This window comes from Cryptomeria japonica, chromosome 7 (genome assembly GCF_030272615.1).
Source record: "Cryptomeria japonica chromosome 7, Sugi_1.0, whole genome shotgun sequence".
NCBI classification, from domain to species: Eukaryota; Viridiplantae; Streptophyta; class Pinopsida; order Cupressales; family Cupressaceae; genus Cryptomeria; species Cryptomeria japonica.
This window is the reverse complement of record NC_081411.1, coordinates 692,700,452-692,713,928: the sequence shown is the minus strand read 5'-3', so window position 1 is coordinate 692,713,928 and position 13,477 is coordinate 692,700,452.

The following is a 13,477-nucleotide window of genomic DNA, read 5'->3' as shown; positions in this document are numbered from 1 at the left end:
GGAAATACCATTTCATAAGGATACAGGTGAATCTTTTCTATAGATCTCTCGATACTTTGAGCATCTGAATAACTCTCACAACTATAATAACCAAGTCCAATGGAATAAGAAATGATACCCTTTCTTTTGTTCTAGAAAAGGTTGTTGACTTGTGCAATGTGTCGGCATACCTCAATGAGGATTAACTTATCTTCAAAAAACCTTGAAAACATGAGACGACATCCATCATAACCTCCTATTTGAATGTATGTGAACTTTAGAAACTGTATAAAGTAACTATTGTATTTTTGAATCAATGTTGCTACTTCTGAGGATATTCTGAGTCTAATATTACCCTCCAGCTCTCTTACTATCAAAATAGTGAAAGCATCAATAATCCTCCTAAAGTGATGATAACTTTTCTCCAACTACAATTGTGGATGATAATTGTAAATCTGAGTCACAACATCACAAATGCCATCAGCATTCAATCCTGACCATTTCTTCATTCCAGCAATAGCATAAAAGAGGTATGATGTCATGTAGAAGTTATAATTGTTCTTCAGTTTGAGTAGCTGATCGCAAAGATTATTGCAAATAATCTCAGCCCAATTTATGAATTGTATACCCTCATAGATGATATTAATGAACAAGAACATCCACCCCTCCAAGTCATTTGAGTCCTCATTTCCCATGACCCTTCAAGAAAATAACCATATTAGCAATAGCTCCCATCAGTAGAGACATGTGAATTATTTTAGGAAGCTGTGTTTTTCCTTTCCTTGGTTTTTCTAACCACTTTCTGGATATGTTATTCAAACACTAGGTTTTATTATTGATAAAATAATTTTCTGCATATTCCCTGTTTACCTCTGTGAACTAATCTCTGAAAGGTATCCTGAAAGTTATGGCAATGGAGACTAGATCAAGTTTAGCGACCATGTTACCTTCTTCTATCCTAATTTATTTTGTATCTAGATTAAATGTGTTCATGCATTCCAAAACTAATTTTGGACATTACACTGATGTTGGGTATCCTGTTGCATGAGCCAATCCACTATCTAATAACCTCTAAGCTATTAAAGTCTTATCTTTCCTTTCCATTGATTTTCAGAAATCTGAAAGACTCACATTTCCCAACTTGGTATCCCCAATATCTGAAAGTCTACATTTGAGAATGGGATCATAATCAGGGCTATGGAACTTATATTTCATTATGATAAATAAAAATAATGCTCACTCAGCTCTATTTTAATGAATGTTCGCAACTTTGCCAAAATAGTTTATATACTCTATCTTTGTATTGAAAGTCTTCAAATATCTGGACATTTCCAATTATAACCTGTGACATAAAAACTGCTCTCATTATGCTTCAATAGCTACCCATACATCATAACAGTACCTACATTATTGGCCCAAGAAAGACTATGAGGACAAAAAGTTATCGGACTCATCTCTATATCCGCACATTACATACCCTGTGATTTTTGTAGTAAACAAGACTGCATTCTTTTAAGGCATTTTGTCAAGCATTTTATTTGCTGTGAACATGCTCCATGCTCTGCATACAAATCTTCTGAAATGACTACAATCATGACATTAGGAGAAATTATTCCATCTCTATACTTTGATGAGTGTCTATACCCTGATCCAAAGCTCTCATTTTGACATGGAAGAAAGGATGTTTTATAAAGTTTATGAAATTTAGTTAAGCACCTACTAATTACACTTCATAAGGCAGCATTATTTTTGAAACAATCTATCAAACATTTCACATGATGTCTATGCTACATGATGCATGCATGTTGACCAAAACAACTGCAACTACAACATCTGTTGTAACTCCTTATGTCCATGGTACATGACCTATACTCCATCGTGCACATATCTTTTGTCAAATATTTATTATGTAAGTTATGTCAAAATAGTTCATGTGTCAAAATAATGCTCCCATTTTATGTAATTATATGAATTTGGTTTTCACAGCAGGCAAATGTTATTATGATTTGCATATAGGTCTACCAAGCAGTTAAAATGACAATGGCTAACAAAAACTCTTCTACCCTTTACGCTTTGATGAGTGTTTGAGACATTTTGGTGCATATCCCCTGGTCATTTCAGTTGGTTCTTAACATGTAGGTTCCATGCAGAATTCATCAGCCACTACTTCCCTTACTATCTTGATCTCTATATTTCAAAAGCTAATGAAGTTGCAAATCAACAACATAGTGTTGGATGACATAGGCCTGTGGAGGATAGTGAAGAGATTCCTTGTGAAGTCCATTTTGTGTTCATTCTGCAATCCTTAGTCACCGTGATGAGGTGACATCTCTTTAAGGCATTTTGTCAGACAATTTACATGCCATAAGTATGTTCCATGTTCTGCACACAAGTCTACCCAAACATCTCGTGATGTATTTTTTTTTGCTTCCATGGTTTACATGCATTTCACACTCAAATGTTTGACAAAAATCGATGTGTCTTTAACCTGGTTCGAAGCTCGCATTTTGCGTAGGTAAGGAATTAGCAAAGGCATGGGGGAATTTGGCTTAATATTTGCCAATTGCATCTACTTTAATATTTTTTTTAAAAACTCTTCAACAAGCCTGTCATTCTATTCCATGGGTTTCTGTCACTTTGAAACATTTTTTTAGATGGTTCAAATGCCTTGTCAATGCCTTCATATCTCGCATAAATCTACAACAATAATTGCCAATATGAGATATGATAAAATATTACTATCCTTTATGTTGTGATGAATGTCAATGTCATGTTCCAAAGTTCCCATTTTGCACAGGCTGGGATGATGCAGTCAAAAGTTACAGAGGATTTCATTAACTTTACCAATTGTAATCACTAGATGAAAATAACTTTCTTTTCATTACATCTAATGAACATTCATAACCTAGAGTTTGAAGCTCCTTCTTCCTTTTTTTAAACTTTTTTAATGTAAGAGGTTAAGAATGCTCCAAAATGGAGCATTTCTAACCTTCTTGACAAAAAGTGGGCCCAAGAGGTTAACAAATAAGGTTAGAGGTACTCCGTTTTGGAGCATTCCTAACCTTTTTGTGAGAGGTTATAAATGTGGGTTAAGAATGCTCCAAAATGGAGCATTTCTAACTTTTTTGTTTTTTGTTTTTGCAAAGGTTATGGTTATGTGTTAAAAATGCTCGAAAATGGAGCATCTTTAACCATTTCTTTCAAACATTATGACACAGAAGAAATGATGTTTAATAAAGGTTATGAAATTTGGTTAAGCATCTACTAATTACACTTCGTAAGGTGGCATTGTTTTTGAAACAATCTGTCAAACATTTCACATGATGTCTATGCTCCATGATGCATGCATGTTTACCAAAACAAGTGCAAGTACAACATCTACTGTAACTCCTCATGTCCATGCTACATGACTTATACCCTATGGTGCACATATCTTTTGTAAAATATTTATCATGTAAGTTATGTCAAAACAGTTCACGTGCCAAAATGATGATCCCATTTTCTATAATTATATAGATTTGGTTTTCACGGCAGACATTATGATTTGCATATAGGTCTACCAAGGAGTTAAAATGACAACAGCTGAAACAAACTCTTCTAGCCTTTACGCTTTGTTGAGTGTCTAAGACATTTCAGTGCATATCCTTCGATCATTTTAGTTGGTGCCTAATATGCAGGTTCCATGCGGAGTTCATCAGCCACCGCTTCCCTTACTATCTTGATCTCTGTATATCAAAAGCTAACGAAGTTGCAAATAAACAACATAGTGTTGGACGACATAGGCCCATGGAGGATAGTGAAGAGATTCCTTGCAAAGTCCATTTTGTGTTCATTCTGAAATCCTTGCTCATCGTAATGAGGTGACATCTCTTTAAGGTATTTTTTTAGACAATTTGCATTGCATAAGTATGCTCCATGTTTTGTACACAAGTCTACCCAAACATCTCATGGCTTATTTCTTTTTGCTTCCACGATTTACGTGCATTTCAAACTCCAATGTTTGACAAAAAATGATGTGTCTTTAACCTAGTTTGAAGCTCCAATTTTGCATAGGTAAGGAATTAGCAAAGGCATAGGGGAATTTGTCTTAATATTTTCCAATTGCATCTTCTTTAATATTTTTTTTAAAAACTCTTCAACCAACCTGTCATTCTATTCCATGGATTTCTATCATTTTGAAACATTTTGCCAGATGGTTCAAATGCCTTGTCGATGCCTTCATATCTTGCATACATCTACAACAATAATTGCCAATATGAGATATGATAAAATCTTACTATGCTTTATGTAGTGGTGAATGTCAATGTCATGTTCCAAAGTTCCCATTTTGCACAGGCTGGGATGATGTAGTCAAAAGTTACAGAGGATTTCATTAACCTTACCAATTGCAATCAGCAAATGAAAATCACTTTCTTTTCATTACATCTAATGAACATTCATAACCTGGAGTTTGAAGCTCCTTCTTCCTTTTTTTAAATTTTTTTAATGTAAGAGGTTAAGAATGCTCCAACATGGAGCATTTCTAACCTTCTTGACAAAAAGTGGGCGCAAGAGGTTAACAAATAAGGTTAGAGGTACTCCATTTTGGAGCATTCCTAACCTTTTTGTGAGGGGTTATAAATGTGGGTTAAGAATGCTCCAAAATGGAGCATTTCTAACTTTTTTGTTTTTTGTTTTTGCAAAGGTTATGGTTATGTGTTAAAAATGCTCAAAAATGGAGCATCTTTAACCATTTCTTTCAAACATTATGACCTTGACTTCCAGAAACCATCGACCATGGAGAAAATCAAAGGAGAGATGAAACTAACATTCTAGATAATTTTTTCCCTCAAATGGCCACAATATTAAAATAATCTAAAATATTAAATTATTTATTTGAAAAATAATTTAAATATATTAAATTTAATGCTCAAGCTTGAGAAAAATGACCATATCTTCCGAATGCTAGGTAGTTAAGTCCTGAAATTTGAAAAATGCATTGATGGTAGGGAAACAAGCCAACTAAATTATTTACTCCTCCTGATGAATCATAATATGAGAGATTTTAATCATTTCTAGGCAACAGACACCAAAAATTGAAGGATTAACATATAATAAAATATGAACTGGGTTCAAGTGAAATTTTTCCATGTGATACAAAATGACACTTGGATCCTGAGTGTTAACTTATTTCCCTCAATTTGTGGTGATTTTCAAAATTATTCCATTTTTCATATTTTGACTGGCAATGACCTTAGACGATGTGCTCATTACTTATGCATAAACACCTATTGGACCTTTACTCGACACTGAGACTGATTTGAAGTTCAATTTTAAAGGTATAACATATATGGGGGAAACATATTCCAACTTAAAATTAATTCTGGTAAACCAAACTTAAGTGTTGGTAAAACAGATTAACAGTTATACCAGTATCGGTACAACTTAATGCATGAAACATGAAGAGAAACAACATCCACAACACATGGCATAGATATTTTGACATGGAAACCCAGTAAGGGGAAGAACCATAGTGGGAAACCTTACCCACAATTAGATGATACTACTGCAGATAGTATGTGTATACAAATGGGGTCTGCACATGCAAAAAGGCCAACCGCTTAGAGCTCATTGATCAATCATAAAATAGGAGTCACACTAACTACACAATTGGATGGTTAAATCCAATGATAATGTACTTCTCAAAATAGAATCTCCAATGCTAGATTCAATACCGGTTAAGCTTTAAAATATGAGTCTCAAAACACCTTCATAACCTCCCTTTAACCTTCAAATAATGTCTACGTGTTTCACACAAGGATCTACTTATTTTCATTGTTCAATATTTTAACACACTCATGATGATCCTATCTCCCGATCTACAATAAGATCTTACAATTATTTATACAAAACCTAAGACCAAATGTATAGGTCGGTTCATTAAAGATATTACAATTAAATCAATTACAAATAAGTCTTGATGCGATACAACATGTCGGCTCAATACATTTACCAAGTTAACCTTGATTAATAAATAATCTCCATAACATGTCATGCTGATCTAGAAAAGATAACATGAACTGGTCCATAACCTAGACCTATTTGCCAGTAAAGGAAAATATGTCAACCCGATTAAACCAAGAAGAAAAACACTAAAACCAAACTTCTAGTCCATTTCTTCGACATAATCACATGATCGCTTCTGGTGACTGTGTATAAGCTACTAACCATACCAGTGAACATAAAGTAAACCTCCAAGAAGACAAGTGTTGACATCAATGACAAAACCAATGAAACACATGATGAAGTTATCCATAATACCAATAATCTCCCCCTTCGGCATTGATGGCAACACTAGATGGAAAAACATCTAAGTGCCAAAAACAAAATTCCAAAAATAGTAAACCAATCAATCTTCGAAAGATAGATCAATACAAAGTTTGTTACAAAACCAAAACCAAAATACATATATCCAAAGAGTATATCTCTCTCCCAATGAATAATCTCTTCCTCAAGGAATAATTTTTTTCCATAGATATATCTCCCCCTTTGACATCAAATGTCAAAGTAGTTCAGAATTCAAAACATAATATTGAGCCAACTACTCCCCCTGAGAAGTGGCTCTCCTTGATCAAAGCCGAAAAAAGATTTTTCTGTATAGTCATTGTCGATTTGATGTCAATTTTCAACATCTAAGTTTGTGTCGGTGGGGAAATTACCCCAAGATGCTTTCTAAGATATTCAAAAGTTTCCTGAGGCAAAGGCTTTGTAAAGATATATGCAATTTGCTCTTTAGTATTCACATAAACCAATTTCACTTCATTTGCTTCAACATTCTCTTTCAGAAAATTATACTTAATAGAAACATGCTTTGTCTTAGAGTGAAATAATGGATTCTTTGTTATATCAATTACTGCTGAAGTATTACAATAAATGATTATTGGTTCTTTGCATTTTACCTTTATATCCTTCAACATTTTCTTGATCCATAATGCCTGAGTACAATTGGTTGATGCTGCAACATATTATTTGTTTCTTACTTATCCATGAAATCAACATTCTACCAAGAAAGAATGCACCACCAGTGGTACTCTTTTTGTCATCTATATCACCTACCCAATTTGCATCAATGTATGCACATAAATCAAAATTTTCATCTTTAGGATACCATAAACCAATATTTGATGTGCCTTGTAGGTACCAAAAAATCTTTTTAACTATTGATTCATGATTTTCTCTAGGATTGCTTTGAAATATTGAAACAATACATATTGCATTCATTATATCAGGTCTTGTTAGTGTCAAATATAGTAAACCTCCAATCATATATTTGTACCTTGTCGGATTAATAGGAGCTGAATCATCCTTCAATGTCAATTTATCAGTTGTAGTCATACGAGTACTTATTGGTTTGGAATTCTCCATACCAAATTTCTTCAAAAGTTCCTTCAAGTACTTTGTTTGACATATGAATATACCTTTATCTGTTTGTGAAATCTGCAAACCTAGAAATTTTTTTATCTCTCCAATCATAGATATGTCAAATTCTTTTTGCATCTGGTTAGCAAAGTCCTTACATAATCCATCTTCACCTCCAAAAATGATATCATCTACAAGGACTTCAATAACCAAAAAGTCATCATTGGTAACTAATAGGGAGGTAGGGCAAGGGGGTTTCCCAATTAGGCTTATATTTTTACTAAGTGATAGCTTCTTTGCTAGTTTCAAAGTCTAGTCATCAAAATCAGAGTGCAAAAAGCTTTTAGGTAACCTAGTAACTCTCCTTGATCCACCTCCCTAAGTCAAACACTCCTTGGTTGCTCAAGGGCTTCAACTCCATTGTTTTAGGCTTTGTGGTCTAACTCCTTACTCTCTCAATTGGGATTCATTTCCTCTATCCCTGATCTATTCTCTAACTGAACAAGGTCTCCTTTTGATGAATTACAAGTTTGTGTCAAGTTTTCCCTCCTTAGGTGTCTTTGGTCTTCTATGGTTTGGAGTGTAGTAATCCTTCCCAAGTGCTACAAACTGACTTATGGAGTCTATCTCACCAAATGGGTTAAATGCATGCAAGTTTAACTTGTTTCAACTTGAATTGATTGGTTTTATGCTTTACAACCTTCCTTTGTGTACCCGATTTGACAAAAAGACATATTTTAAGCTTAAAATGGGCTACAAGGAATTAGCCCTCTTTTTGGGGTTTTGTGCTCATCTTGCTCCAACGATGGACTTCCAGACAAAAAGAACCACATATTTTGATACCCTTTTGGAAGTTCTTGAGTATTTTCTAAGTTTTGGGATCCATTAGGCCTCCTCCATGACTATCCCAAAAATGGGTGCAAAAAGAAGGGTTTGCAAGGGTTTTGATGGCAAGAATCAACTATAGAGCAAGAAACCTTCAATGTGAGTCATGCAACCTTAGTTCTACCATGCCACATACTGTTTAAGCCAAAATGAAGTAGTTTTACACCTTAAAAGGTTATAGAACAATATTTTACAAAAGATGCTCATAAGGAGTGTGCAACATTGACAACTTCTCCATTCTTGCTTTCTACAAACACATCATTTGCATGAGTACCAATTACATTAAAATCATGTAAATATGTCTATAATTAGAGACAAAAGAGAACCACATTATTCCTACACAAAAAGGCATTAGGAAATTACAAACAAAGAGTCATTCACTGTCAAAACTAATTATCACTGCACTTTGCCCTTTCACTGCTTTTTCACTTTACCCTGCATTTACCACTGCCAAAACTCATTTTCAAAGGTCTGATTGGTGACTTTTATCAATGTTCTATCTTTGGATATTTTTTGTCCTTCATACCTACTATTTGGAAGAGCAAGATTGCAAAAACAAGTCAACCAAAAATACAAAAATCAGTCATAATTGACTGTGACAGCCAGCTAGGCGTTACAACTTTGCCTAAAGGATCATTAATTGATCTTGGAAATCTCAAAACCCATGGGTTTGGTCATAAACCACTCCTTGTTCTTGTTTGCAAACAAATAGAATGAGGTACACATCTTTACAAACTCCAATATAAGGTGGAGAGTACGCAATTGAATGGAAACCAACACCAAAATAGTGACTCGTTGTTTTTTACACCATTTTCATAAACTGAAAATGCAATCATCCTATATATGGTGAAAATGGATACAATAATAACAAGATTGAAAGGCTAAATGAATTCAACCACCAAACCCTAGCCTAACAATCAACAAAGATCCACCATAACATATGAAGATTACCTAAGACAATGCAAATCACATGAAATCACAAAGATGATACCATCACATGTCCAATAGGGTTTTGATCTCCATTCTTCCTATCTCCATTGATCTTGCTTGATATATTTGCTCTCAGATTTTTATGTGCACAAGAGCTCAACAAAGAACGGAATGTGGTTGCAAGTAGGATCGTAATGTAGTCAATTGATCAAGTTGTTAGCTCATTAGGGTTTGATAATGAAGGAGGCATCTCCTTAAATAGAAGACACAATATGAAATGGAGGGATAAGATTAAGAGGTGTAAAAAGGAGGTCGGCTATGATTAGAGGGTAGGTAGAAGAAATAATAAAATAATAAAAGAGGTAGGTAGTGTAAGAATTAAGAGATGAATGACATGTGTCATAGGTAGAAAAAGCTAATGAATTAATTAAATAAATAAAGATTTATTTAATTAATAGAAGAAATGAGATCAATTAAATAAATAAAATATTTATTTAATTTAGGAAAATGATAATTTAAATAAATAAATGTATTTATTTAAATGAGAAATAAGGCTAGAAGAGGATAAAATGAATTAATTAAATAAATAAAGATTTATTTAATTAATAGAAGAATTAGGCTTAGATAATTAAATAAATAAAATATTTATTTAATTAGACATAACAATTTTGGGTGTCTACATTTTGCCCCTGTTTGAGACAATGCAGCTTGTCGTGTTGTTTCAAAGAAGATAATATGGACTGATACAGAGTTTCCCCAAGATGGGAATGATATGCCCCCTTGAGAGACTGGATGAAAATGTTTGGAAAGATCACAGACAATCTCTCGATAAGAAAGACGAGATAGAATGGACTGACTGGATAAAGTGACAAAGTCATGGGATAAAGAAGACTGACTCAGGAAATGAGGGCTAGGGCAATCTATAAGATAGACCATGGGGGAAAATACATCCTCATTGTCATCTACACCTTCACGAGATCAAAGTGCAGAGCAAGAAAAGAGTAGAAGTAGTCAGCAGCGATGGCTTTCGTGCATAGATTTGACCGTGTTCGTCGATTTCAGAGGCCAGTAGAGGCAGGAGAGCCGGTAAGTACCACCAAACCTCCTTGTACTTTTATGCATTTAATTTTGTCATTAATGCATGCTAGTTAAAGCAATAAATGCGCCTAGAAGTAGGGCTTAAAAAATGTCAAAACCACTGAAATGTGTCTGTGTCGGTGCCAAGCGCGTTTGTGTCCTCCAGACGCATTTGTGCCAGTGCCAGGCATGTCTGTGTCTGGAACCGCATCTGCGTCGAATGCGGGTGCGTCTGCGATGTGCAGGGGCATCTGCATAGCCAAGTCATGTTTATGCTTGGTATAAGCACGTTTGTGTTATACAGGCATGTCTATGTTTTACAGGCACGTCTGTGAAGTCTTTAGGCATGTTTGTGTCAGTCAAGTGCGTTTGTGTTGAAAAATGCAAATTTTGGTCTTCTAGGTCAAATCGACAGTTCTATGATTAACATACGCTGTCGATTGGATAAGCTGCTGAGAGGATACACCCAAGCAGGTCCTCTAGGAAGACTAGGATAGATCAAGGCACTTTGTGATGAACAGTGAGTACCAAGATAGAGTACTTTGTGATGAACAGGGAGTACCCAAAGTATGAGCAGCACTTTGTGATGAACAAGGAGTGCAAATGTGAGTAACACTTTGTGATGAACAGTGAGTGTCATACACGTAGTACTTTGTGATGAACAGGGAGTACTACTAGGATAGATAGTAGCACTTTGTGATGAACAGTGAGTGTCACTAGGATAAATAGCTATGTGCATTTAGATAACGAGTAGCATTTTGTGATAAACAGTGAATGCCACTATGACTGACATGATTTGATTTGTTTGACTGCAGGAGTACTTGTTGATGCTAGAGTCATGGGAGAGATTCCCGTTGACGCAGAGGTTGCGACCTAAGCTGTCGGTTGGAGACAGAGCTGCAATCGAGGAGATGGGTCTGAGACATGTATTGTATGTGCCTGAGTTTTGGGAAAACATGGGTTTGCTGACTGCACTTACTGAGAGATGGCACTCTGAGACGTGCACCTTCCATTTGCCGATGGGTGAGATGATAGTCACCCTTGAGGATGTCTACAGGATTCTGCGGATACCGATTGATGGAGATTTGATTCCATGTGATCGTGATGGAGATCGGAAGGCATTGAGATGGGTGTTTCAGGACCCTGGATTAGAGATGAGAGCAGGGCATGTGGCATGGGACACCATGACAGCCACAGGGTTAGCATTGCCGGCAGTGATCGGAGGAGCGATTAGTGGATTCCTGTGTCCAGATAGGGCGACACGGGGATTGGCTGTGGGCTGGGGGGGAGCACTGGAGACACTGGTGACACAGCACACCAGATATTCCTGGGGACCATGTGTGCTGGCCCATTTGTATTATGAGCTTCACTAGTTTGTTTATCACGGGTTAGTGGGATTGGGCTGTGGAGTGACACTGCTGCAGGTATGGGCCTATGAGCATCTACCAATTACCCGACCGATACACTTCAGGGGTAGGGGTCACGGACGCAACTTTGTACACTTATATGATATGATCACATCATAGCCGTGGATTGGCAGGTTGGAGCATTGGCAGTGGGTGATCGATGACATTGATGTGGTCATATGGAGACCATATCTAGGCTGTGAGGATTGGGAGGATGATGCAGTGGAGCTACCCTACACCTTTCAGAGAAGGTACCTAATTGGGAAGATGCCCTATGTGTTAGAGAGACAGCTGGTGGACAGGGTGTGCAGGCAGTATGGCAGGATCCAAAGGATGCTACGGGGCTCGGGCATGTATGCCCGCACAGTTAGGGATCAGGTGCAGTTTGGGCCCTTACTATCATATGATCAGGTAGTCACACAGCTGGCAGAGATGGTGCCCCTACCTTGGGATATGTGGCCAGAGATCGAGGACACTGGGATGGATGCTGAGTATACAGCATATTGGGTAGAGCATCCATTTCCCTGATTGATAGATCTAAGAGAGCTACTAGAGGGAGATGGAGGTGGGGACGATGATGATGATGGTGGAGGTGATGGAGGCAGAGGCCAATGGAGGAGGAGAGGAGTAGCTGGGGAGAGGAGGGTTGCACCTCGAAGGGAGGGTGGATAGGAGAGACAAGCTCAGGTGGTGAGGGGTCGCGGTGGATTGCCCCTACAGGTACCAACAGCACAGGGTCCCAGAGCACAGGTATAGAGATAGGGATAGGTACAAGGATAGGTGCAGGGATAGGTACAGGGACAGAGGCATGTACAGAGATAGGTACCCGTACAGGCACCAGTACACGTATAGGTATAGGGGTAGGGACCTGCCGAGGGGGAGCCACAGGTAGAGGTAGAGGGGGCTGACCCAGAGGAGGATGAGCTGATTGAGCTCAGGGAGATCTGCCAGGGCCAGGCAGATGAGATACAAAACTTGGAGAGGGAGAGAGATCGGCTCAGGATGAGGCTCAGGGATACTGAGCAGGAGAGAGATCAGGCGATTTAGTGCTACACAGAGGCTGAGACAATGCTGAGGGCAGGGAGACAAGCGGTGGAGGACATAGGGGAAAGCTATGCATATTTCCTGCGGGTAGGAGAGGAGATTGCCTACTAGTGGGACCTCTATTATGGTGTAGTGCCAGCAAATCAATGGGCGAGGAGCTTCCATAGACCATCACGGACAGCGACAGCTATGGGAGGGAGCCGGAGGAGACAGGCATCGAGTGGTGGGGTTATGGGTCCTCCACCACCACCAGATAGAGGGGACAGGCAGGATGATCCTGGGGTGGGTCCCTCAGGGGCTCAGATTCCATCAAGGCTAGGCGGCTCTGAGGGAGGGAGTTCATCATAGCCTTAGAGGGCTCCCTATGTATCAGTATTGTACCATTTTTGTATGATGATGTAGACACCTGCGGGTGATTTTGTAGCCATATGATTTTTTGACATCATTGTATCATGACACTTTTGATTATATATATGAGATGATTCATTTTTGTGGTAGCTATATGCATGTGTACCTAGGTGATAAGATGTTTCATGATGTATTTGTATGATATGGATGCAAATATGTACATGATGCAATGCAATATATTTTGTTCTTTTATGATGTATATGTGATGCATGATGCCAATGTGAATGTATGTAATGCAGATGAAAATTGTGCTAACAGGTGTTGTGTGCAGGATGTGATGCAGTTGTGATATCTATATGTATGTGTAAAATGCTTATGTGTGGAAATGCAAGTGCAAACTTCATGAAATG